We start from the raw sequence: 26,077 nt of genomic DNA on the forward strand, positions 1-26,077 counted from the left end.
GCCTATTGCTAAGGAGCCAAAGATATCTGAGATGACTTTAGCAGATCTCACCAAGGCCATTCAAGAGAGTCTTAGAGACAATCATGCTCCACAAAACACTCATCTATTTCCAAGAAGGGAGCAATAATGGTACTCGGTTTACTATGGTCCACATAGTACCAATGAATGCCCTACATTTAGAGTAAAATTTAATGGGAATTGCAATGCCTGTGGAAGGTATGGTTGTAGATGGCTGGATAATTCACTATGTGGGAACGTCCTCTTAGGAGATGGGCAACGAATTACTTAGTAGTTACTATGGTAATTACTACAGTAAACCCGAAGTGTATAAATAGGGCCCATTACATTGTTATCAGGTTGGCAATTGTTATCATTTGGGTTAGCGCTTTGGCTACACTTGTACTTGAGAATCATTGGCAGTATTGTCGGCTGTACTCTCTTTGTAAATCATATTCGCTGTAATCTTGATCTGTAATTCCAATCATGACATATATTCTAGTTACACTTACTTCTCGTCCAGTCTTCTGAATCTGAATCTGAACCTTATTTCCAGTACATAAGTCTGATTCTTATTCCAGTATCCAAATTCCAGTCCATTAGAAAATATGAACCCTCTAGGGGCCCTTTGGGATTAAGGTTAACACTACAAGAGGCTATTCATATTAGCGACGATCACACAGCGACGCTCAAAAAAAAATATCCCGGCGTCGCTACGAGCGTCGCTATGAGCGTCGCAAATTTCTTTGTAAATTTGCGACGCTCATAGTGACGCTCATAGCGACACCAACTGGGCTAAAAAAATAACAGAGTGCGCCCAAAAACTCAGATCTCAGATCTGAGTTTTTCGGCGCCCTCAAGCAAGGAGCAGGTAACGCTCTCCCCCCCTCTCTCTCTCTCTCTCTCTCTCTCTCTCTCTTTTTCTTCTCCACACACACACACACACACACACACACACACACACACGAGGAGAGGAAGGAGAGCCAGGTATGCTCCTTCCCTCTCCTCACTCTCATGTTCCCTTCCCCTCTTTCTCTCTCCCTCTCTCTCTCTCTCACACACACACATACACACACACACATAGTGTTTTTGAGAGAGAGAGAGAGAGAGAGAGAGAGAGAGAGAGAGAGAGTACAAACATAAAACAAAACGCACACACACATACATAAACAAAGAATGCACACACACATTGAGAGAGGAAAAGAGAGAGAGAGCATGCATAAACAAAAAACGCACGCATTGAGAGAGGAAAAGAGAGAGAGAACATGCATAAACAAAAAACGCACACATTGAGAGAGGAAAAGAGAGAGAAAACATGCATACGATCCAAAAAAATGCACACACATTGAGAGAGAAAGAGAGAGAAACTAATTTAACGTCGTAGGAAACTAATTAAAATTAAAAGACCTAAAGATCTAGCCGACGAGGAGTTGAACTCAAGACCTATTATTCAAGAGGGAAATGGCATAACCAATGTATCATACTTGGCATGGGTGATAGAAAGGTTATACCATTTATCTCTTTTTATTGGCACACACATCCACACACGTGCACACACACAAGAAGAAGAGAGTTATAACGTCGTAGGAAACTATCCTAAAAGACGTTAAAGATTAGGTTAGATGTAGACTTACGTTAAATTAGATTTAGGTTTATTTAAGTTAAATTATATTAGATTTATGTTTATTTTTAATTAGATTTACGTTTATTTACGCTAGATTTAGATTTACGTTATATTAGATTAGATTTAGGTCTCCATAGACTGCGATGCCTGCATGAAGCGGGTGAAGAAAGCCCTCAATGGAATATAGGGTATTGCTGCCTTCACTCATGGTGGGCTCCGTCGATCCAAAAGTACTGGTGAAATGTCTTCAGAAGATAGGGAAGAAGGTGGATCTTCAGGGCGGCAAGAGTCACTACATCTCCGACACAATGACCATCTAGACAACCTCTAGTCATTCAACAGCAACTTCAAAGTTAGTAACAAGAGCAAGAACGGTCTAAAGGGCCAATTGCTGTCGTCAGATGTGGATGGAGATGAGGCAGCGTCACCGCCGGAAGTTAACTCTCACATCTTTAGTGATGAGAATGCCAACTCTTGCCGAGTTATGTGAAAAATTATGTGTTAAATCAGTTTTAAGGTTCTTATAATCCCTGTTAGTTTAGTTCTTTGTTTTTAATATAACATAATTTACGTTAGATTTAGATTTATGTTATATTAGATTAGACTTAGGTTTATTTAGGTTTACCCACACACACACACACACACACAAGAAGAAGAGAGTTTTAACGTCGTAGGAAACTATCCCAAAAGACGTTAAAGATTAGGTTAGATGGAGACTTACGTTAAATTAGATTTAGGTTTATTTTTAGTTAGATTTACGTTTATTTAGATTTACGCTTATTTACGTTAGATCGAGTCCACGCAAGAATTACTTACGGTTTAGGGTTTAGAGTTAGACGAACAGTGAAAAGATCTACTGTGAAAAGATGTTAAGATGCTGTGAAGTGCTACAGCTAGAGAAGAGGCAAAGGGGTTTTGTCCACTACATGCAGTATCATGTAGGCGTGGGTCTGTAGATTTCTTGTACCCACAAATATAGGTATTGACCAATAAAGACGAGATTATAACCCGGTGGTTCTGATCTCCGTGCACCTCTAGACCGAGGTGTGCGGGGATTGGACATGACTAGAGAATGTGAGGTGTAGAGAGAGAGAGAGAGAGAGAGAGAGAGAGAGAGAGAGAGAGAGAGAGAGAGAGATAAGACGAAGAATGCCAATAGAATATTAAATTTGTCGTCCAGGTTATAAGATTTTTATCCTCATTATGAGTAGTGACGAGGATGTGGGACCGTCCAACCGAAACACCTATCTCTCAACGAGGGTCTTATGTCCTTGTAATCAATGCAAGCATGCTGTGCGACGGACAAGACGTGTTTCTTTGCAGCAGGTTCGCGAATTTGGCGAGTTCGATCCATCTATTATAGATCGAGTTGTTGCCAATTATAACTCGTCGGACTCTGACGCTGGCCAACAAGCAGCAATCTTGCAACCCAATAGACGTGTTCGCAGGCGCTTTGGTCAAGCAGCATATGTGAGGCCACAAGATGTAGCCTCTGACAGCTCGGGGGATGATCATGCAGAGCACATTCCCAACGAGGCAATGTTTGAGCCCGAGATTGATGAAATGATCGAGACGATCATGGATTCAGAAAGGCTTATCTATGATGATATGAAAAGTGAAGCCGATACGCCATTGTATAATGGAGCACGTATGTCTAGATTGAAAGCACTCCTGGTTCTTCTCAACATGCAGGCAAAGTTTGGATGGAGTGACACTAGCGTCACAGCGCTTTTCAGGTGATCTATTACAATTAGTTTACTTTAATAAAACTCTAAATGTATAATGATCTGATAGATTTTTACACGACTGTATCGTATTTTTATGTTGTGTAGATTGCTTAAAGAGCACATACTACCAGCTGACAATGTGATGCCGGATTTCCGAGATGAAGCAAGAAAGATTTTGCGAAACTTGGGGATGGATTACAATTCTATCCACGCTTGTACTAATGACTGCATTCTTTTCAGAGGGGAATACATAGACATGGAGAAGTGTCCGAAATGTGATTCCGAAAGATATCGAGTAGACTCCACGGGACAAAAATTCCACAAAAGATTTTGCGACATTTCCCTCTACTTCCTCGCATCAAGCATTTCTTCGAATGTAAGTCCATGGCCGCCCTAGCATCATGGCATGAGGAGAATAAATCTTCGGATGGTGTGCTACGAATTCCTGCAGATTGCGCAGCCTGGAAACATATAGATGGAACATGGTCGGATTTTGCCAGGGAAGCTCGAAATTTGCGCTTAGGCCTGGCTATGGATGGCGTAAATCCATTTGGTCAAAGATCAACATCTTACAGTGTATGGCCCGTTGTCATCGTCAACTACAACATTCCCCCGTGGTTGACTATGAAGAAGGGGCACCTATGGCTAAGCTTGATTGTGCCAGGGCGATATAAAGTGGGGAATATGGATGTGTATCTTCGTCCACTATTGGAAGAGCTACAACAATTGTGGATTGGCATAGAGGTGGTGGATATGAGCCGACACACAGGACGACGGAATGCTTTAATGGAGGAGATTAGAGAAGATGCTCAATCAGAAGCCGCTGCGGTGGTGCCAGACGAGCATCAAGATGCTACTACTCTATATGGGGTGCATGCAGAGGAGCTACAAAATGAAACAGAGGATATGTGTTTAAATTGAGAGCTCTATATAGATATAGGAAGTTATGCTGAGTTATGCGAGGATGAGAGAGAGATCTCTTAAAGCCACAAATATTGTATTTGAACAACTTTGCTCCGGGTTGTAAAAGCTCTGGCTCTCTAAGTACCTTCCATGGCGCTCACATCTTTTGATTGAAAATTCTGAGTTTTCGACTTGCCTCTTCTATCACTCAATTCATTGCGTCATTGTATTTATATGCGTCATTACGTCATTGTATTTAATGGTCTTTGCGTCATTGTCTACTCTATTCATTCAATATTAAGTTTAAATATTCGTGTGTTTAATGCAGGTATGGATGATGAGGAGTTTTTTTCTTCTTTGTCACCGCAGCAGAGACAGTGGTACGTGGAGCGTCATCGCTCTGGCGCATCATCGCGCGTTCCTACTCCATCCGCATCTCCCTCTATTTCGGAGCATTCGGCACGCTTCGAAGCTTCGGCGTCGACGAGACGAACTTCACACTCGTCTAGACACCGGCGCTCTAGTGGTGGCGGTGGCGGTTGTTGTGGGGATTCCGCCACCGATGCCTCCACACCGCCTCGTGTTCGACGAGGCTCTTTACCCTCCCCTTCTTTGCCCGCCCCCACACCAGCCACAGCATCGCCATCTACGCTAGGTTTTGCACGGCTGACTGTTCCTAGCAGCTACACACCTCTACCTACTCCGCCAGGGGCCACCCCACTCGACACTCCTCGCTTCGGGGCCCAGACGCCGGTGGAGACACCTGATGTCCGTACCCCCATCGACACGCCGCTAGAGATCCCTGTTGGGACACCTAGGTTCACGCGTCACCGGCTAGAGGGCTTGCCTTACTCCGTCGACTTCAGTGGCGGCATCATCATGGATGATGACGGCAAGAAGGTGATCTCGCGCATGCGTGGTCTTTGCTCTCAGCTGTTTAGACACTACATACTAAACAAATGGAGTGAAGTACCAAGTGATTTAAAAAACAGAGTCATCAGCATACTTCATGATGAGTTTCCTGTTCCAACACGGGATCAGGGCTTCAATGAAGACCTGATGAAGATTCGAATGCGCGAATACTGCAAACACAAGCGTTCCGAAGTGCAAAAAGCAATCAAGCATGGGTGGAACAGGCCAGATTGGCTGGCCAAAGAAGATTGGAAGAATGCGAAGAAAGCAGCGCGCGAGAATCCCGACAAGTGGAAGCAACAAAAGGATGCAGCCAGAGCGCCAGTAGAGGCAGGGAGCTCGCACCACTTGGGGAGCGGTGGATGGGCATCATTTGAGGCCGATTTTGTAAGTGTTTTCGCATTGCTCTTTATGTTCGATAGTTTAGGGTTTATGAGTTTTTTAATTCTAACATAATGAATTCTTTGTATGTTTTGACAGTGGTCGATGACAGGACGTGATCCCACACCGTACGAGAGCGAGTACGCAGGCAGGAAGGGCTTAAACGCCCTGATGGACATTCTCAGTTCTCACGGCGGCATGGTTAGTATTAGGGTTTACTCTTTTCTATTTTTTGTATTGTTTTATAAATGTCATTATATGTTTATACTTACTGAAAGCTTTCTTATTGTCTTTTTTTGCAGAATCCGACAGACACGCCGCTTGGACGCGATGAGACGTCTGACTAGACGACGTTAGTTTAGCCGTAGCTAGATAGCATTAGTTTAGGGTTTCTCATGGCTTATGTATCATGAGACGGATTTTATACGTCTTTTTGAACCATGTATATTATTACATTTGTCATCGCAGTTCATTTTGCCAATCAATTGTTTATGCCTATGATGTTGTACAATTGTCATTATTACATTTGCCAATCAATTCATTTTGCCTATGATGTGTACAATTGTCAATTTTACGCTTGTCAATTTTGCAAACAATGCGTCTAGTGGGTGACTATTTTGGGTCTATTATCTACCCTTTCACTTTTTTTAAAAAGTGAATCAAGTACAATATGGTTGATGGGTGGCAGGGCATTCAATGCCCTGTCACCAATTTTTTTTTTCTCTCGGGCGTCGCTATAACCGTCGCTATTTATGGCTCTGTAGCGTCGCTATGAGCGTCGCTATAGACTTCTGTGTAAACGTCGCTATAATCGTCGCTATGACCGTCGCTATGAGCGTCTCTATATAGCGACGCATATAGCGACGCTCTCGTAGCGACGCTATTAGCGACGCCGGGGGTTATAAAAACCCAGTGTATTTTCGTCGCTAACAGCGTCACAAGAGCACACAACCTCTTGTAGTGTAATTAGAGGCCAGCCAATAGGAAGAGGGTGGTGGACACACTCTGTACCCTCAAAAAAGTAGGGGGACAAGGTAGCCTTACACCTCTTTATGGCCTCTTACCTAGAGAGAAGGTAAGGGAGGTGGCTAGGGGAAAGGGGCGGAGGGGGGGGGAGGGGACCACTTTGACCTTTTTTCCCCCACTTTTTGGTCCGGATTTAAAAATACACTTTTTGGTCCGGATTTAAAAATACACTAAAAAATTCAAATTTTCAAAAAAATTCAAATTTTCAAAAAAATTCAAATTTTCAAAAAAATTCAAATTTTCAAAAAAATTCAAATTTTCAAAAAAATTCAAATTTTCAAAAAAATTCAAATTTTCAAAAAAATTCAAATTTCAAGTTTTCCCTCTTTAAAAGGTCCCCAAATTTATTTCATGGTCAAAAAAGTATTTTTGACCTCCAAAAGTAAAAAACGGGCACTAAAAAATACAAAAATTTGATTTTTTTCAAAAAAGTTCAAAACATCATTTTCCACCCTCCAAAGTCTTTCCAAACCTATTCTATAGCTAAAAAGTGATTTTCTCTCTCTACAAACTCTTTTCTAAGCTCTCCATTGATGCAACAACCACAAGCACCCCCTATAGTGTAACACTATCTCTCTGCTAGCTTTCTCCCACCTCCATTGTAGCACCAAGCAAGCTCCTCCCCTAGCTCTTCCCCTTGGCCACCACATAGTTTCACACCAAGCTAGCTCCTCTTCCTTCTCTCACCTCCATTACACCATGAAACAAGATTCTATTCCTTCTAATTTTATTCACTGACACTACATGGAAACCTCTACTCCCGAAGATGGAAAAAATATGAGCTCACATGACTTGAATACCACAACAATAGGAGGTGTGAATAGTGTGTGGGCTTTGCAAGGGTTCATCTCCAACATAAAGATAAAATGGTAAGAAAACTAACCTTGTAGCTTACATTCAGAGTTTAACATCATCTCCATCTTTAAGTTTATCATGCTGGAGAGAATAAATCTCTTTATGGATTTCAATGTTTAGGCTTCATACCTCATAACATTGGGTGGTGCTATTTTGTTGATGGATTTGGCGCGCCATCTATAGTTGTGTAGCATGTGATTGAGTCTCACAATGCAAGTAAGTTGTGTTATCTATGGAGAGTCATCAAAGATTTTTCTTATAATTTATTCTTTGTATAGTTGTCATTAGATTATCATTTTCTACTTTATAACTTTGTGCTCACATAATCTGTTGTTTACTTACAGAGTCAACTTCTTTTTAGAGGACATGAGCAAGCAACCATGTGCAGAGATGGAAATCACTCTATTTTTGTTCCATGAGGAACCTTTCACTACGATGTTAAAAGATTTTGATAAGAATAGTAGAATTTTTGTAGAATCTTGAACCAATAGGTACTCTCTAGGAGCTCTTAGAAAAGCCATCCATATATTACTACTATCTTCCCTAGTGTCATAGACACACAAATACTCAAGTGTATATGAATCTCTAGATGAGGAAGACAAATACTTGTAAGAGAAGCCTAATAACAACAACATTGTCTCCGTTTGTAATTATTTTCATGAGGATGGATTCTTCTATAAATGCAATATAAATGTGTTCTTTTGTTAAATGGTGTCGCATTGAGTGAGAGTATTTAATTTAGATTACTGGAGTTTCATGCAGATTTGAGAATTATTGTTGAACTTTATGGATATTTTTATTTTCATGTAAGATGTTTCAAGTCTCAAGTCTTAATCAGAAATTCAAGCAATATTTTGATTTCAGTTTAATCATTAATGGTTATTCTTATTAAAGTGGATCATAACCTTTGTCAAGATGTCCTCATTTAGGGATGTTGAATATATATCATTAACAACGTTTCACAAGTTGAGAAAGTTAAATTCTTGCTTTCCAACATGTTAATGTTTCCATACTATGCCTATGCCAAGCTTGACTTAGAGAAATGACAACTTGAGATGAAGGTGTCGATGTATAAGGGTGACTTATTATTGGCTCATGTTTCATCATACATATATTGTAAAGCCTTTGAGTTTCCACCTTTTTGAGTAGTGTTAACAAGTTTTTGGTATCAAATCTTCTTAAATATCTCTATTCATGAGCTATTGGTAGCTATTTCTTTGGTATTGCTAAAGATGATACCAATAGCTATTACCTTGTGAACTTAACTGTTAAATTGTGGATTTGATTTTTACTATGTAGCTCATTTGGATAGAGAAAGTGTAACATAAATTATAGATACATGCATTATTAACATAGAAGATATGTACCAATCGAGCCTATGTAAACTGCTAATCAAGAAACCTTTGGTTGAATACTATAACAATAGGGGTCACTTGTGGTTTCAAATACCAAAGAAATGGCTTAACCAAAACATTCCCAAGAACACGAGGTGGACACAAGGAAGTAAAAATTGGCTCCTTGTTTGGTCAATTTCTAGTGTGAATGTTTAGTGCACAGGATTTGTGAGGCCTTTGACCTGGGGAGTTCACTAAAGTATATGTAACATAGCACACGTGTTCAACATAAGGGATTTTGTATTCTTGTAAAGTTACAGAAACATGTGTAGATAAGGTCTATAAGGGGTACTTTTAATCCATTTTGGTGAACGCACATGATATAGGAAAATTTTACATAGTGAACGTTCCAGACCTTTGAACACATAGAAAAAGGGACCGGTGTGTGTGTGTGTGTGTGTGTGCTCTGATTACATCAAACGCTACACCTCTATTTCATGGCCATGCATTAAAAAAGCCCCTATTTGTCATTATAAGACCCCAAGGGGGGAGCTCTTGTTCTCTGTACATCTATCTTATATCCTTTTCTCATACTTATACACAATAGTGTTACAAAATTTTTCCATGTAAAGACTCCTAGGGCCCTCAACAAGAGTGGCCACAAGGGCACGCAAAATGGCCATCCAAAAGTCCCGGATGGCCATTTCGCGCGCCCTTGCGGTCACTTTTTTTTTGTTTTTTTGTTTTTTAGTGTTGAACTTGTAGACTTTGATGTAAAAAAAACATACCTTGCTTGGATTCTCTAAAAAACAACGTACAAGTTGGCAATCTCTTAAAAACTAATGTAAAACATACATTTCTTACTTTTTCCTTAATCTGCGGGTTCCAACGAGCATTAAAACCATGGAATCTGAAAATACTCAAAGAACTAATGTTTTTTATTGTGTTAAGGACTGTATTTCCTACATACAATACTTTCCCAAGATCTTGCTCTAATACCTTCAAAGGCCCCAGGGGGTGAGCTCTTGCTCTGTGTACATCTAACTTACAGCCTTATCTCATACTTATCCACAATAATTTTGTAAATTTTTGCCATGTAAAAGCTTCCAGGGCCCTCAACAAGAGTGGCCACAAGGGCGCACAAAATGGCCATCCAAAAGTCTCGGATGGCCATTTCGCGCACCCTTGCGGCCACTTTTTTCTTTTTTAAAGTGTTGAACTTGTAGACTTTGATGCAAAAAAAAAACATACCTTGCTTGGATTCTCTAAAAAACAACGTGCAAGTTGGCAATCTCTTAAAAACTAATGTAAAACACACATTTCTTACTTTTTCCTTACTGCGGGCTCCAACGAGCATTAAAACCATGGAATCTGAAAATACTCAAAGAACCAATGTTTTTTATTTTGTTAAGGACTGTATTTCCTACATACAAAACTTTCCCAAAATTCCGTCCTAACACCTTCAAAAGTGGCTTCCAAGGAGTGCCCTCAGTCAAAATTTGAAACTGAAGGAAAATAATCAGAATGAACTTCTAAACTCTGTACAAACTTTAAAATAACCAAAATTTCTTTCAAAAAAAGTTATTACTAAAAATTTGAAAATAGACTTCCCTTGAACTTCCCACGACGATAGAAATCAAAGGGTTTAAGGAGAGATGTGGCATCGAGGTTTATTCCGTCAAGATCTCTTCTACTTTTTCATGTCTTCTCATGTACAATCTTACCAAACAAAAACAAATTTACACTTTAAATGACTAAAAATCTTATTTAACTTATCAAACAATCTAAAATATGGTAGACCTAGAGTGCTCTTTCACATTAACAAACAAAAAAGTACAAATTTCTTCTCATTAAATTTGATAAACATACATTTGTGAACAACTTCCAAGGAGTAGTGTGGTCATAGTTCTTACATCCATTCCATGATATGGCATGGTATGGGGTGACCTATCACATAAAAATATCTTTGGTAGGAGTGCCCTCATGTTAGGAAAGGGTGTGTTGCTGCTGATGAAAAGATGTTGCATTGTCGTACTAGGGATCTCTCCATGTTAGCATAATGATTTTTGGTGTAGTGGGAGCCACATTGCCGTTGAGGAAAGCTTTGTGCCACTGTAAAAGCTTCATGTTATGCCAGTTCCTTGAGCCATTCTTGCAAACAACACCACTCAACTAGCATATTAAGAGGTCACCTTGTAACAAAAACATGTATGAATTCAACATTTGCAAGCTGTATAATAAAGACACTTGTTAAGTATAAGTTGTACAAATGTGCAAGTATTTCCATCCAGCTCGGAATAAACAATCCTAAAATATACATTATGATGAGATTACCCACCTCTAATAATCATGGAGTTGAAGCACCTACCTGCAAGATGTAATAAAGAAGACTGTTTTAGAGGAAAAGTGGTGACACTTGGCCTCTCTAACCTGCAGCCTTTCACTATTTGTGAACAAAATCAACCTTTGTGCCAAGCACTACAAAACAAGTAGAGGCAACACATTATACTTCAAAGTTTATGATAAGAAGAACACAACCAAAAGAATGAAGTATACTATTACCTTGCACAAAGGGGTGTTTTTATTCAAATATGTGATGGTTGGCAAGATATTGAAGAACCATCAACATTCATCTCACCGACGGTACGACGTTCTTGGGATGACCTCTGCTCACCCTCAAGTGTGGCCTTCGGTGCAAACGCCACGGACAACAAGACATGTATGCATACGATTTCTAATGTCCGTGAGCACCATGAAAACAGTTGCGTGAGGAAGCAAAAGATGAAAAGAGAGAGGGGGGAGGGAGACGAAGGAACATGGGAGGAGAGAAGGGGATAGTGGGGGAGAGGGAGAGAGAGGGGAGGAGAAGGAGAGAAGGGGACAGGGAGGAACATGGGAGGAGAGAAGGGGACAATGGGGGAGAGGGGGAGAGAGAGGGAAGGAGGAGGAGAGAAGGGACTAGGGAGGGAGAGGAGAGGGAGAAAGGAGGGAGGAGGAAGAGAGAACAAAGGTTTTTTTTTTTTTTGGGGGGGGGGGCTTTTTTTTTTTTGAAAAATTGGACTTTTAGTGCTTGTAGGTTTTAAAAAAGGTCAAAAAATGATTTTTTGATATGCATATATACTGGGGGGAAGTTTTAAGTAAAAAATAAGTAAAAATAATTTTTTTGAGAAAAAGTCAAATTTTGGCTCTTAGTGATCCACGTTTTTGCTGATGTGGCCACACCTCTTTACTCCCTTCACTTTCAAAAAGCTAGAGAGAGAAGGTGACCTTCTAGGTCCACATCCTACATGTGTCTAAAAAAAAGGCTAGAAAAGCCTACTCAAAACTAGCTTCTTGAATGCCTCCCCTTAACCCTACACAACATTAGCCTTAATCCCTAAAAATTAGGATTCCTTACAAGGCCCATGCAAGGTCCATATTTCTCATAATGCTAGTTTCTGATTTCTGTCCAGTCTATTGTCTGAAATCTTCTCACACTAGTAGCTGAAATCTTCTAACACTGGAATTAGCTGTCTTAAGAGATCAGCTCCAATTCCATTTTGGCGATCACGGTGGCTGAAAGACTCTTCTTCCAGTTGGAAGTTTCACCAATGGCACCTAAATCCAGTCGTGGCCGAAAATCCACCATTCGTGTTGATCCCATTGCTAAGGAGTCAGGAAGAGAATCTGACCCCAAGCAAGAGAAGATGACTGACACTAAGGCTCAGGAGGAGCATAGTCAGGCTGATGAGGCGCAACACTCACAACACTCCAGTCATTCTCGACGCCGACGGGTAGAACGGGAAGCACGGAAAGCCAAGAGTTCCATGAGTTCTCGGTGCCGGCAAGGGGATGAGGGTACCAAGGGAAGTAAAGGTAGTCACCGTACTTCTAGCAGACAAACCAAAGAAGACACTGACACTAAGACAGATACAAAGATTGATTGGGATGCTGACATTGACAATTGCAAGAAGACTCCCAAGCGCCATTCTGAATCCAAGAAGAGAAGTGGCAGGATCAGTGGTAATCAAAATGATTACACAGCTTCCTTGAAAATTTCTTTTCCAATATTCAAGGGAGGGAAGAAGAATGATCCAGATGTTCACATATAGGCTTTCGAGCAATATGCTGAATTGAAAAATATTGATGAAGATGATTGGGGGGAATATTTTCCACAAACCTTGAAGGAGGCATCAAGGAAATGGTATTACCATTACCCTGCCTGCCAGCTCAGATCATACAACAAATTGCTTAAATCCTTCAGGTTGGAATATTTCGACAATAGAGGAGATGAAGATATTCTCTGTGAACTAGATAAGATTAAACAGAGAAATTTATCAGTCTGCAGTTATGTGGAAAAGCTCAAGGAGCTAACCAGGTAGTTACAGAAACCACCATCTGAGAAGAGGTTGAGGGAATGGTTTCTGAATGGGTTCAGAAGCAAAAAGCTTAGGGAACAAGAGGTACCAGCCCCTACCAAGAAATTCAATGATCTGGTCCAAAGGGCATCAAAGCTGGAACAGCAGGCCAAGAAGGAAAAGAGCCACAAGAAGCAAAGGATCAGTAGCAGTAGCTTTGTTACTGAAAGTTCTGATTCCAGTGAGGTGTCTAGTAGCTCCGAAAGCAGCTCTAATGAACGAGCCAAGGAGAAGTCAAAGAAGGGATCTTGGACCAAGAAAATTGAAGAAATGGCTAGACAGATTGCCGAAATTAGCCACACAAGACAACCAGTTCGGAAGATGGAGACTTGGTGTTCGAAATGAAAATCCAAGGACCATATCTTCAATGGATGTCCACAATGTACCTACTGTAAGGCTTTTGGTCATCTATGGAACAATTGTGGCATCAGAATCCACCACTTTAAGAAAGGCAAAGATCTGTCAGTGGTTGCCTACATTGAACTAGTGAAGGTAGAACTAGTGAAAGTAGTTCAAGAGGAGAGACCAGGTACCAGTGGTACTGGTCAGGGACGTGGCCGATTCCAACCAGGTATGGGCAGAGGCAGAGAACGAGGCAACTTCCATAATAGGAGCATGAATTGCTACAATTGTGGGAAGTATGGCCATTTTGCAGCCCAATGCCCAGATGCACCTGCAACTACTACTAGTGAGGCTAAGGCACCAGATCCAGTCCCAGTCAGGGTAGTTACTAGAAGCAAGGGTGTAGTCATTGGAGAAATTCCAGACACTTCAGAAGCACCAGTCAATCCTAGCAGCAACAAGTGGGCTCAACAAAGAGAAATTTGGAAGACCAAAGGTAAAGAGAAGGTGGTAGATGAGTGGCAAGAGCAGAGGGAACTAGTGGCTAAAATCACGGAGGATTTAGCCAAGAAGCAGCCAGAGCAGCCAGAAAGTTCCGAAGCTAGAGTCATTCAGATGATACCAGCCCAATCGACTGATAAAGATCAGTCAGTACCGGCCATAACTGAGACCATGTTGGCTGTGGTACATGGACTAGCTGATGAACTGAGAGTGGAAGCACTGCAAAAGAGGAATGGCAGTGTGAAGATACCAGTTATTCAAGTTTTGAAAATTAGTCTGACCAAGAAAGAGAAGAAATTCATGTGAAAATTTTTGATAGAATTCAGAAGCTGACTGTCAAGCTGGAGGATATCAGAAAAACCTTGCTTGAAGTGGACAACTTTATCAGACAACGCAAAAAAGCTGAGGCGGAGGCCAGATATTAGGGAAAATTTGGACTCACAAAGGGGCCTTATAAGGAGTTTGACTTCCTCTCGCAAGTCCAAAATGGGCTTGCGGTAAATTTTTTCGCAAATCAACTCTAAAATTGGCATAGATTTGACAGTTAGAATCTACTCCTCAAGCTCTTTCTATTGATATATAGCACGCCATGGGATTCCTCATATTTTGAAAGATTCTATTTTTTATTCTCTTGTGATGTGACAACTCCGTTTAGAATCTAGAGAATAAAAAATAGAATCTTTAAAAATACGAGGAATCTTGTGGCGTGCTATATATCATTAGAAAGAGCTTGAAGAGAAGATTCTAACTATCAAATCTCCACCAAGTTTAGATTTGATTTGCAAAAAATTTACCGCACGCCCGTTTTGGACATGAGAGAGGAAGTCAAACTCCCTATAGGGCCCCTTTGTGAGTCCAAATTTTCCCTAATGTGACAGTGGACTTGATGGCCGTCCCAGATGATGAAGTTCCACTTATTCAGGTGGACGACAACGTTAGGAAGCAGTGGGAACCTCTCTCAAGTGTTATCTTGGATGGAGGAGCAAGAGTCAACATAATGGGAGTTCATCTCCAGCAGAGAATGGGTATCACAAATATGAAACCAGCACCATTCAAAGTACGAATGGTAGATCATAGAGTTGTACAGGCGACGGGTATGATAAAAAATATGCAGATAAGATTTGGGAAAGAGAAATTCAAAACCAGTTTCTTAGTTCTGGATGTGCAAGGGGCATATGGGATGCTACTAGGGCACCCATGGTTGAGAACAACACATGCTGTTCATGACTATGCAAACCAAACATTAACCATAGAAGGGGCCAGTGGCAGAATCCAAATCCAGACAAACAATACTAGGAGCTGGAGAAAGGAACTGAGGCCGAAGGAGTTATGTCAGAAGTACAGGGCCAAGAAGATCGAGCGAATGCTAGCGGCCATGAACATATTCCCTTTGGCAGAGATTGACTTGAATGCAGTCTTGCTGAATAAAGAGCAGGCTGACACCCTGATCAGTTTATTAAAGTCAACACAGGGGAAAGAACATTTCAGCTAACTGGAAGGATGGTGGAACCAGCTGATACTGGTATGGTAGAGGAACCAGTACGTTCTGAGGAGTACCCAGTAGATTAGAATACTGATTCAGAAATGAATGGACCATCCTGGGATTACGCTGAAGAGTCTACCAAACGAAAAGGAGGCGGGCAAAATTGGTTGCTTCCAGACGACCAAGAAGTGGAAGAGTGGAACCTAGGATCGGAGGATAATCCTAGGATGATCAAGGTCAACAAGCACCTCAACTCGGCAATGAAGAAAAAGGCACGGAAAATGTTCCAGAACTATAAAGATGTGTTTGACTGGGAACACATAGATCTGAAGGGAGTGGATCTTGAAGTATGTCAGCACCGAATACCGCTGAAACCAGATGCTAGGCCAGTACGACTGCAAAGATACTGGATGAACCCCAACTATGCAAAGAAGGTCAAGGAGGAGATTGATAATCTTCTCAAGGCTGGGTTCATCACAGAAGTGGCAAGCAACGATTGGCTATTTCCCATATTCGTTCCCACGAAGAATGGAAAATTGAGACTTTGTGTCGACTATAGGAAACTAAATGCCCAAACTATCAAAGATCCATTTCCCTTGCCTTTTATTGACATGTTGCTTGATGAGATTGCACAATATGAAATTTATAGCTTCATGGATGGTTATAGTGGCTATAACCAGTTACAGATCGCTCCTGAAGATAGAGCCAAGACCACTTTCATCACTGAGTGGGGAGCTTTCATGTGGTGATGCCTTTTGGCCTGTGCAATGCACCAGCTACCTTTCAGCGGTGTATGATGGAGATGTTTAATGAATTCCTTCATCGGTTCCTCGCCATTTTCATGGATGACTTTACTGTCTATTCAGATGAGGAACAACACCTCCTAGCTATTCCTAGAAATGGTTTTCAAACGCTGTCCAGAGAAGAAAATTTGTTTGAATCTACTCAAATCTGTTTTTCTGGTCTGGAAGGGACAGCTACTGGGACATGTGGTTTCCCGAAATGGAATAGAGATGGCCAATGACAAAATTCAGTGTGTTCAGCAAGCTAAAGCACCCAGAACTGCTTCAGAGTTGAGCTCTTTCTTGGGTTATGCGAGTTTCTATAGAAGATTTGTACATAAGTTTGATTCTCAAGCAGTACCACTATATGAGCTTACAAAGAAGACCAATAAGTTCAACTGGATTTCTGAATGTGAGGAGAGCTTCCAGAATCTGAAAAAATCCAAATCAGTAAACCAGTCCTTAGGCAGCCAAACTGGGACATTATTTTCCACGTACATGTAGATGCTTCGGGATTGGCAATGGGGGCAATATTAGCTCAGCCAGACGGAAGAACTGATTATCCGGTTTATTTTGCCAGTCTTCACAGATTCAGTCAGGTTGAATAAGGCTATACAACTACTGAGAGAGAAGCCCTTGGAATGGTTTTCAATGCTACAAAGTTCAGGCATTACCTGTTGGGAAAGTTATTCCATTTTTATGTGGACCATCAGGCTCTTCTGTTTCTGATTAATAAAGTCATTATTCAACGCAGACTGATAAGATGGATGATGTTCCTAATGGAGTTTGAATTCAAAATTTTCCATAAGACTGGCAAAAACCATTATGGAGCTGATTTTCTCTCAAGAAGTACGGAAGGATATTCAGAATCACCCTTGAGAGATGAACCAGTGGACACTGATTTATGTCAGTTGGAGGTAGAAGAATCAGTTGGTCCTGAATGGTATGATATTTATCAATTTCTTTCCCAAGGTGCCTTTCCAGAGGATTGGAAGCACAACCAAAAGAAAGCTCTGATCATAAAAAGCCTGAAATTCACTATCATTGGAGGATTACTTTATCGACTGGGTGTTGATGGTATAATTCGACGTTGTGTCCCTATGGAAGGAAGAATGCAAGTGATTTTAGAAGCGCATAATGGTGAATCTGGTGGATACTTTTCCAACAAAGTAACCTACAAGAAGATTCTGCAAGCTAGTCTGTGGTGGCAAACACTGATTGTTGATGTCAGAAGTTTTTGTAAAACTTGTGACATATGCCAAAGAATGGGTCGACCAACAGCTACAGATATGACTCCTTTGATGCTAGTACAACCACTGGGGGTATTCATGAAATGGGGACTCAATTTTATGGGACCTTTTAAGAAGGTTACCCCCAGGAAGAACAAGTACATAGTAATGGCTACTTGTTATGTAACTAAGTGGGTTGAAGTTAAGGCTCTTCCTGACAACACAGACAAGTCAACTGCAAGGTTTCTATTTGAGAATATTGTCTGCCGGTATGGATGTCCAGTAGAGATTGTGACCGATCAAGGAACACATTTTATCAATGACACTATGGAAATCCTATTGGGACATGCTTTCAGTCAAGCATCGGAAATCGACTTACTATAGATGCAATGGACAGGCTGAAAGTAGCAACAAGATAATAAAGACTATTCTCACTAAGGTGGTGCAAAAGAAACCAGACCAGTGGGATTTGAAACTTCAGACTGCTCTATGGGATTATAGGACAGCTTATAAGGTCACTACTGGAATGACACCATTCAGAATGGTGTATGGTACTGAAGCTGTGGTTCCTATGGAGTTTGTGATCCCAAGTCTGAGGATGGCTGTGAAGTATGGCTTAGACTTCAACCATAATCTTAAAAAATGGCTAGATGAACCGATGTAGTTAGATGAACTCAGACAACGGGCTATGTTGGAACAAGAAATTGTTCAACAACGAAGGAAGCACTGGCATGATCGTCGAATTAAAGTTCGGGAATTTTAGAAAGGAGATTTGGTGTTTCTATATCAATCTAGACTCGGTCCAAAGAAGCCAAACGTGAAGATTGCCTGGGCAGGACCATTTGAGGTAGACTGGGTCTTCTCCAATGGCACAGTCAGACTGAAAGATTTATCTGGATTATTGTTGCCAGGAGTATATAATGGGGCAAATATCAAGCCTCATAATTTAGAGGCTAGAGAAAATGGGCAAGAACAAGGTACTAAGGAAATGGGACTTGCTGATCAAGAGATACCAGAATCAAATATTTTTGGGATTTTTCATGTGCAACCAGTTCCAATTTCAGAACCAGTACCAGAAGAACCAGATCAGATTGATCTTAGAATCAGTACCAGTATGATCGAGCCAGACTGGAAACCAGTCCAGTATCAGTGGGGACACACTTTTCAATTTTTAAGCGCCCAACGGTCAGATGGCACGCCAGTAGTCATCATTTTAAGGATGGGTCGCAGTCTTGTCCAATGCATGTCTGCCACGACAGCAGCGACGCACACAAATCTAGGAACGGTGAGTGGTGGAGCTTTTATGGCGCGAACACGTATAACAGTCAGGAGAGTTGGCATTTTTCCTCACAAATCCCCTGTGCGACGCTTTCCTCCTATTAACCATTCACCATCGCCAAGCTCTGAGGTTTCTTCGCTATAGCCGCAAACCTCGACCTCTGAAGAGACAGTTAACTGTCAACTAGCCTTGCCAGCGACACTAGGGTACGGCTTTGAAACGTCAAGTAAGTGTTCTTCTCCTTCGCCTGTTTCATCATCTTCACAGTGTATGGGTAGAAGGAAACGCTCAGAGCAGATGCAGGAGTCTCTTGAGGAAACCCAAGCCATAGTTGCTGCTGCAAAGGCAAGCCTTCCCATCATACCATACAATAAAATCCAGCGTTATGTATTCACTGGCCAAGCAATGACTCTGCTACAAGTATGGGATCTACGAGTTGTGTTGCAAGCTACAAGAATTCCTTTTGACGCAGACATCATCAAGCAAGTTCTTGATTCTTTCGACGCTGAAGATGGCAGTGCCATGGTAAATGGTAGAAAGGTGTCAGTGACATCAGAGACCATAGCTTTTGCATTTAGAATGCCCAACGAGCCCAAACCATCTGTGGCAACTCCACAGCAGATAAGTATAGCCTTGAAGGAGGATGAAGCAGCTAAACGTAAGCGCAAGGCAAGTGGTCAAGGTGTTCCACTAGCCGAGACGGGAAGCTTCCACTGCTTACAGGTTTGTAGCCGAAGCAATAAAGAAGAACCTAACGTATGTATCCGAGAAACTTTTTACTATGCTCTTGGCCAAGATATTGGATCCAAAGGTTCCTATTAACCTTTGTCAAATCCTGTCACACAATGTGCTCCAGCAAACTGCCAAGCTGAAATCTCAAAATGTTTTTAAAGCTTGGTATGTTTGGCAATTTCTGTATTGGGCCACTGCTGTAGATTCTCATGAGCAGGTAAAGAAGGCTTGGAGTGAGAAGCCGGTTTCTGAGCCCAAGAACATTGAGTTGTCCTCAGACGACGAAGCATCGGACAGTCAGACTACTTCAACATACCTGAAAAGAAAAGCAATTGAAGAACAGGCTGGCAGTTCAAAGAATCCAAAGACTACACTGACAAAGAGCAGTGAGTTTTTGAGGCAGATAGAAAGCCAAGTCAAGACAGTGAATACTGAGAAAACTGTAGTGAGCCAGACAGAGAAGCAACCTGCTCAGAAGACTGTGCCTAGCTAGTCAGTAGGACAAAGTGCAGTTGCTACTGGTTCTGGAAAAGATTAGGCCAAGGCAGCCATTTCTGAGAAGATAGCAGACCAGTCAGTGGACAAAGTCAAGAGCCACGTGGACAAAAGCAAAGGCCCAGATTCTTTGACTCTGCCAGGTGGAGTTTCTACTCCAAATACTGAACACATTTTTCACCTGGTGAAACAGGACAAGTTGCAGCAAATGCAAACCCATCAATTGAAAGGACATCTTCTGCTATGCAAAGCTGATTATGCAACTTTACCCTACATGGCTCCAGTGACAATATATGAGCCTACTGATTCTGATCCAGCTACAGTTAAAGATAGATGTTCAGTTCTCATACAGTCTTCTTGGAATACCATTGTTAGTTGTATGGGACAACTGGTGGAGGCTGCTGGGTCAGAAGATGAAGTGAAAAAGATTAAAGCTGACTTGAAGGAGGCTGAAGATCATATTCAAAAGCTCCAAAAAGCCCGGGAAGAGCAGAACATACAACATAGGGTACTGGAAGCTCATTCAGAAAGGGTTAACGAGTTATTAGACAAGAAGCTAGCTAAGGCTGAATCTGAGATAATGATCATCAAGAATCAACGGAATGAAGATTGAGAGCTGCAAAATAGGATGAAACAATTCTCAAAATGAAGCGGGTGGAATTCAACTCCCTGTTCATTCGCCATATAGCTCTGAAAGCCTCTCTTACTGAAAGATACATCTATAACAGCGTGGCTGAAATTCTAAATCCAACAGGCAATGCTATTTTTGATTTAGAGAATTTGAAGTCCTTGATGGAAAGTATGCAGAGTGATTTGAAGGACAAGGTGACTGAGTATAATACTGCTTTGATGAATCAAGCCATATTGGATTATATTGAGCAACAGACTTCTCCGGATGAGGTAGAAGAAGACAAGGAAGATGAAGACAAGGAGGATGGAGCTGATAACGAGGAGGATGACCAAGAAGAAGGGCATACAAACGATGATGATGATGCCCCACCACCCTCTCCACCTCCAGGATCTGGTACTGAGCATTTCTTCGAATGTAAGTCCATGGCCGCCTTAGCATCATGACACGATGAGAATAGATCTTTGGATGGTGTGCTACGGATTCCTGCAGATTGCATAGCTTGGAAACATATAGACGATACAGGGAAGCTCAAAATTTGCGCATAGGCCTTGCTATGGATGGCATAAATCCATTTGGTCAGAGATCAACATCTTAGAGTGTATGGCCCGTTGTCATTGTCAACTACAACATTTTCCCGTGGTTGACTAACAAGAAGGGGCACCTATGGCTAAGCTTGATTGTACCGTGGCGGTATAAAGTGAAGAATATGGATGTGTATCTTCGTCCACTATTGGAAGAGATGCAACAACTGTGGATTGGCATCAGTGTTCGGGAAAAATCATTTTTCCAAACATACAAAATTCCTTTCCTTGAATTTTCCAAGAGGAAATTTTAGAAAATTAGGCTACTTTTTCAGGGTTTTACACTATTTTTCTCTATTATGGGGTGAAATTTCTCCTTTTCCCCTTTCCGTGAACGCCGCGGCATTTTGGAAATTGAAAATGGCACGAATTAAAGATGAGACACATTTTTTCCGAACACTGGTTGGCATAGAAGTGGTGGATATGAGCTGACACACATGTCGACGGAATGCTTTGATAAGAGGCATTCGAATGTGGACCATGCATGACTATCCCGGACTAACAGAATGCTCATGTGATTTACACTCAAACTTAAACACTGTAAATCTTGGTTTTTCTCAAGCTTATCTATTGTCATGTGTATACATGCAGAGCTTCAAACAAGCGGATACAGAGCATGTGTCACATGTGGACCTAGACTTAATGCACGTCGGGCGCCCTCATTGAAGAGGCAAATCTACGAAGGTCATCAAGCGTATCTTCCAAAGAATCATGTGTTACACGATGGATTTTTGGGAAGAGAGCCACCGAGGATGTCTGCACAAGCATGGTTAGAGAAGAAGGAGACGGGTGATGACGGTTTGCCCCCAGGGATGAAGAGACTCTCTCTATGGTACGAGTTACCATATTGGCCCAGACTTATGATCAATCACTTGCTCGATTCAATGCACATATTCAAGAATGTGGGTAATTTGTTGTGGGACCATCTGACCGGCAAGAAAGATACTTTGGGAGCCAAGGTTGATTTTAGAAATGTGGATCGTATGGGGCAATATTGGCCGCAGATAGCATCCGATGGATCAATAAAACTCCCTAAAAGTGCCATGGATTTTGACAGGAGTCCAAGAACGTAAAGTAAACGAGACCATTCAATCTATGCGGACCCCGCTTGGCGTAATACACTCGCTCCAAACTTGTTTCACTAAAGAAGGAAATCTTACTGGTTTGAAGTCACACGACTGGCATAAAATGTGTCAGGTATGTTCGAATATATCATAGTGGGAATTGTGTAACAAATTCGTGTGTGGACTTTAATATCATTGCTAGACGTGTTTTGCAATTTATTTTACCAGTTGCCATCGAGGGATGTTTGTCTCCTGACATCCGTAACACAATCTACAAACTTTTTGCAAAGTTGGTGGAATGGATCTCACAAAAGGAGATCAATGTAGACTCCATACCATTTGCCAAATTAAACGCTGTGGAGGTTGTGTGCATGTTTGAGAAACACTTTCCTACTACCATGCTAACCATTCAGATGCATCTTCTTGTTCACATAGTTGATGAGGTGAAAATAGCTCGCATGGTACATTCCAAATGGATGTTCTTTTTAGAACGTTCATGAAAACGCTCAAGGGATATGTGCGTCAGAAGGCACGTCTAGAGGGTAGCATGGCAGAAGGTTGGTTGGTATCAGAGTCCCTAGTTTACATTGGAGAGTGGCTAGATGGATTTGATAAAGCCGGGGACATGCTATGGCGAACCATAGATGATGACCCATATCTGGGATTGCCATGTGCAATCTCGGTGTTGAGAAGAAGATGATGGAAGATCTAAAGGCTAAGATCAACCGATTTTGCATGCTTCACAATCCAGTGATGCAAAAGTGGATTTCACATTACAAGGATGCAAAGCAAGAGCGACAAAGGGCACGAATTGAGTGGAGACGGGGGAGACGACTGCCGATGCATTATCTGGTGGGTTTGGAGAGCCTACGAAGGAGTGGGGTCTTGAGATAGTTAATGATTTTTATAAAGTTTGAGGTCTTGGGACTGAGGCTTGGGATAGATAATGCTTTCTAGAAAGTTTATGTTATGCTTATTGCAAGAAGGCTAATGGATTATTGCAAGTAGATTAATTGTTATTGCAAAGTAGATTAATCGTTGCTTTGGGCACAAGTTGATGCATAAAAGTTTACATCTTCATGCATTCAAATGATTTAGGGAGCACAAGGATTAATGACGTTCACAAGTTCTTGATTGTTTTCAAGCTAAGATTGATTTTTGCTCTTAAGCAAAAGCTTGGTGTATGAAGCTTCCTTCTTCATACCGCCAAAGAGGTCTCAAGGAACACAAAAATTGTATTGTACCAAGTCTCCCTTAATGGGAAAATGTGTAATACAAACCAAGAGAGTAGAATGAATGATGATAGCTTTGATCTTGCACATGAAGGTGCTAATGATAATGCCCCCATGTTTGTTAAGTACCTTATTTCTAGGTTGTAGCAAGCCATGGGTAACCCCACCTTGCAAGCCGAAGTTACTCAACAACTTCGTGCTTATGGGATTTCCCTTCCTCTCCAAGAGGAGAGAGAGCTTAGGAGGCCTCTTGAAGACACTCCCAAAAGAAGGCTCTCTTCCATACGAGAGGAGGAATCCAAGGAATGAGAAAGCAGTGAATCCCTAATTTCCTCTGAAGATGTGGATCCAAGAAGACGGCGGTCTAGACAATCGCCAACGCCTCTGTTGGGGGTTCCATCGTTTCAATAGCTACAATGACCAACAAAATTATCAATTTGGAGGGATGACCTACCCGGCTAGGGCATGGAAACACTCACACGGTTAGTGAGCTAATTGTGGCAACAAAAATGGTTAACTCTACGAGGTGATCTTCTCGGCCTATAGAGGAGCTAAGCCGCAATGAAAGGCAATCTCCATATCCACTTCTCTTCACCTCTAATCAATCCAATCACACACACTACGATTGCAAGATGCACACAACACTAATCCTATCATGCAATACACTAATCGCAAGCACACACACACACATAGATCTATTGAGCACCACACTCCAATCAAACCTGTTACCATATACATGTGGTAGTGATGTGTGTGAACACACTAGGACCGCCGGGGCATTTTTTCCCTCTTTAGGAGGTTTTTTCCCTCGTGCATTGTATATACGCCCATCACTCTAGGGCTATCTATCTTTCCATTGCACACTAAGTAACACACTCTCTATTGTGTGCCTTGAGCTTCCTTCGTCTTCTCTAAGCTGTGTGTGTTTCTCTGCAACCCTAATTCCAATAATTGGTATCAGAGCAGGTCACGTCCTCCCGGGCTTAGTCGCCAGCTGCTCCAGCACACGCCTGCTCACTTTCTCCGATTTCAGTGAGCTTTGGCGAGCGTTCGCAGGTCGACAAATATTTTGGGTAAGCTCAAAGAGCTTGTTCTGCTCAGAATTTTGATTTGGGCTCATTTCGGCCTCCGTTTCCACAACAGGCAGTACTGCACAGGCTATTTTGTCATTTTGTGCAGATTTTCTGTCAGTGCCGTTTTCTGCATAACAGGTGCCTTATAGTCTTCTACGGTTTGTGCTATATAGCACAAGTTGTTCCCGCTCCATTTCTCCTATTTTCGGGCAGTTTTCACATCAGGTGCAGCATTTACCATGGCTGACAACAACAACACAGATGTGTTCAAGATGTTTGCTGCTGAGGACAGGTTGGATGGGGACAACTACCCTATGTGGGCTTATATGATGCAACATGTTCTTGTGTCAAAAGGTGTCTGGAACATTGTGCAGGGCATTGATGTACGTCCTGGTTCTGAAGATGTAGGCGATGTTGAGGATGTTGCAGGTCTTGCTGCAAGGATTGCAGCTGTTAGAGTTGTTTTGCCTACGGCAGAACAAGCTCGTTGGGATGTTAAGGATCCGCAGGCTCATGCATTGATTGCGTTGTCTATGAAGCGCACCATTATTCCTCACATCCGTTCAGCAAAATCTACAAAACAGGCTTGGGATATTCTAGCAGGTCTTTATGCAAGCCGCAATGAGGCTAAAATTGCTTTGCTGCGTAAAGAGCTAGAGTCGAAGATTATGCATGAGGAAGATGATATGGACACTTTCCTTGCTAGTGTCAAGGATATCAATGAGCAACTCATTTCTGCAGGTGAAGTCATTTCGGACAATTCCCTTGTGCAGACTGTTCTTGATGCCTTACCAGATTCCTACCAGACTTTTGCTAGTACTTGGAGACTCATGACCCAAGGAAATCCTGAAGTTGTCAAGTTTGATGCATTATGCACATTGCTGTTGCAAGAGTCACTTTCTAGAAAAAACAGGACTAGGCAGCGTGCAGTTGAACATGCTTTTATTGCTTCTCAAAGAAAGGGTGGTAACAGTAATGCAGCCACTTCTTATGGTTCTGCTGCGAGTGGCAAAAATTCTGTTCCTAATGCTTCTGCTGGCAGCACTTCGTCTGGCAATTCTGGTGATAAGGGCAAAAAGAAGATGCGTTGCCATTATTGTAAAGCCAATGATCACTTGATCAAGTCGTGTCCTAAGTTGAAGGCCAAAGAGGCTAAGAAGAAAGAGGGTGGTTCCACTGCAAATGCTGGTTCCACTACAAATGCAGCCATTGTTGAGTCTTCTGTGAAAGGAGATTGTGATGCTGATGTTGATGCAGAATGGGCTTTTAGCGCAGAGTGCACTTACAATCCTGCTGTCCATGATGCATGCTTGTCAGTTGCTGCAGATTCACATGTGTGGTATTTCGACAGTGGTGCTACAAAGCACATTACCTCACATCGTGAATTGTTTACCTCTCTCGAGTCTGTCCCTCATGGGAATTCAGTCACTTGTGCCAACAACGCCTCTTATCCAGTTCAGGGAGTTGGAAAGATTGTGCTCACTGCTGCTAATGGCA

Source organism: Adiantum capillus-veneris, chromosome 6 (assembly GCF_014529385.1).
Source record: "Adiantum capillus-veneris isolate H3 chromosome 6, ASM1452938v2, whole genome shotgun sequence".
In the NCBI taxonomy this organism is placed as follows: domain Eukaryota; kingdom Viridiplantae; phylum Streptophyta; class Polypodiopsida; order Polypodiales; family Pteridaceae; genus Adiantum; species Adiantum capillus-veneris.